A 2,500-nucleotide genomic window follows, 5' to 3' on the forward strand; every position below is an offset into this window, starting at 1 on the left:
GCGGCACGGATGGTCACATCTGCCGCTTTCAGCGCACCCACTCGGGTGCGGCTGAGGGCCAGCCCATGGTACAGGCCAGGCAGAAGTACGGTGGTGAGGGCGTAGAGGCGCTGTTGCGGCTTGAGCGGAGCTCGGGAGATGACGTCCAGCTGCTCCACCAGGTGGCGTCGTGGGTTGAAAACGCAGCGACCAGCGGTGGAGAATTGCAGTCCCAGGTACCGGAAGGTTTCACCCACACGTAGGGCGGGCACGGTGGCGTTGCCCGCTTTGAAGGTAACGTCGGCGTCGACCTTCACCTTCTTGTCGCGCCCAGACGCGACTAAGGCGAGGGTGAAACACTTCCGGGCGTTGATCTGCAGCCCCAGATGGGCGAGGGCTGCGACGGCTGCGTCGATGAGGGACTGCAATCCCCTAGCGGTCGATGCAAAAAGCAGGACGTCATCTGCGAAGGCCGCAGCGTTAACTCTGCGACCAAGGATCCGAGCTCCGATGTGGGAGGGAAGTTGACTCAAAACATAGTCCACCGCAAAATTGAAAAGGAGGGGGGAGAGGGGGTCACCCTGACGCACCCCCCTAGCCGGCTGCAGGGGCACGCCCACGTCGGCGCCGCCCGCTATCACCGTCGTGCTACCCTCGTAACACCTTTCGACGTACTCAATAAAGCAATCCGGCAGGCCATGAGCCCTCAGCACGGGGCGGAGGGCGGCATGGTCCACCGAATCGAACGCTTTAGAGACGTCGATCGATGCCACAAAAACAGAGCGACAGGAGCGGACTGCGTCGGTGAGAGCAGTGTCCAAGATGAAGGTGTTTTCCAACATCCCATCCCGGGGGATGAATGCCCGCTGACGTTCGTCCACAGCACATGCACGCATCAGGCGTGACGCGAGAACCTTGTGAAAGGTCCGCGCCAACACCGAACAGACCGTAATGGGGCGAAAGTCAGCGGGGGATGTTGGTGCAGCCGTTTTGGGGAGAAGTGACGTCCGGGCGCGAAGCAGACGCTCGGGGAGGGCGCGGGCCAGGAGGAAGAGGTTCAAGAGTTTCACCAGGACTTCATGCGGCAGGCGCCGCAGCTCCGCTGGAGTCAGGCCGTCCGGCCCGGCTGCCGATCCCCTGGGCGGCAAGGCAGCAGCGACCTCCTCACGTGTGACCGGCCCCCATAGGCACTCAGGAGCGACAGGCTCCGAGTGCGGGAGAAGGCGGTCACGGATGAAGCCGGCGGTGGAGATCGGCTTCTTCGTGAAGAGGTCCGCCCAGAAGTCCAGCAGACCGGGGATGTCGGGTGGCGGCTGCAGCAGGGTGCCGTCCAGCAAGCCGCGCACGCAACGCGCACGCGACCTACGGAAGGCGTCCTGTGTCCGCGCGTATTCCCAGCGGCGCCGCTTGCGCTTCTGCAGCGGCGGGGCGGCAGGCGGCCGCTTGGATGGTTGGCGCGGCCGCTGTGTCCTGGTGATCGACCTCTCCCCCCTGGACCCGACCGACGCAAGGGCATCCGGGAGCATGCCCAGGATGACATCGGGCGGCGTGCCCCGCCCCAGACCAATGACTCGATCTAGGGCAGAGAAACGCTGGGCGGAAGCAGGTAGCCCCGCCAGATGCTCCCAGATGGCGGCGTCAGTCGGCCCCTCCGGCGGCGGCCCGGTGGTGTCGGCCGCGAAGTCCTCGGCTGCGTCGACGGGCGGCGCAGCGGCCTCGCCCGCGTCAGGCAGCGAGCTCGCTGCTCCACGGCGGGACGCCGGCTCTTCACCCCGACCGATCTCAAGTGCCTCCATGAATTGGCGGACAAGCTGCTTGTGGGCAGCTTGCCGCCGTCGGCACTTGATTGCCTCAAGCGTTCGGTCGGGGAACATCCTGGTAAGTTCTTGATTTACAAAGAAGAACCGGGCGTCCCTCTCCAGGAACAGTTCGGCCTCTGCCTTGGCGAGCGACAGGACTTCTTCCTCCGTCCACCTCGCGCGATGCCTCTCCGTCACGATCTCAGCGTTGGCGGCCGCAGGGTGTTGGCGGCGGCGATGGACCCCGAGACCGTTCTTCGTGGTAAAAGTGCGGTGGCACTCACTGCAAGCAAAGGGAGCTACACAAACTATCGCATTTTCGTTACGGCCGGTTGGCCGGATAGGTGCTGGGGTAGCTGGGGTGGCACCTTCAGCGGAAGGGCCACCATCTCTTGTTTCTTGTCGGCTGCCCCCAACTATAAAGGGATAATGCGAGGGGGGGCTGGTAACCCCCCCAAGCCCCTGGTGCGGTCTTCCACTCTGCGAAAATCAGCGGGCCCACGAGAAGGGGAGAAGACCGCAGGAGAGGAGAGGCTAAGAGGGCTAGGCCCATGTATTGCGCATCACTCTCCCTGTAACTATAACCCAAGGAAGGCACCTCGCAGCAGCAGCACGACTACATCAAGACCGCACTTCGAAAAGCCAAGTCCGGATGCAGCCACACCGCCGCCACTTGGCCACCTTAAGAGAGTCATAGTTACTCCCGCCGTTTACCCGCGCTT

The 2,500-nt window shown here is 63.8% G+C and overlaps 1 pseudogene; it reads right to left on the reverse strand.

Annotated features, from left to right (window-relative positions):
• The window catches only part of LOC124583276, a 7,963-nt pseudogene that overhangs the window by 2,620 nt on the left and 2,843 nt on the right, over window positions 1-2,500 (reverse strand).

This window comes from Schistocerca americana, unplaced genomic scaffold (assembly GCF_021461395.2).
Source record: "Schistocerca americana isolate TAMUIC-IGC-003095 unplaced genomic scaffold, iqSchAmer2.1 HiC_scaffold_452, whole genome shotgun sequence".
Taxonomy (NCBI): domain Eukaryota; kingdom Metazoa; phylum Arthropoda; class Insecta; order Orthoptera; family Acrididae; genus Schistocerca; species Schistocerca americana.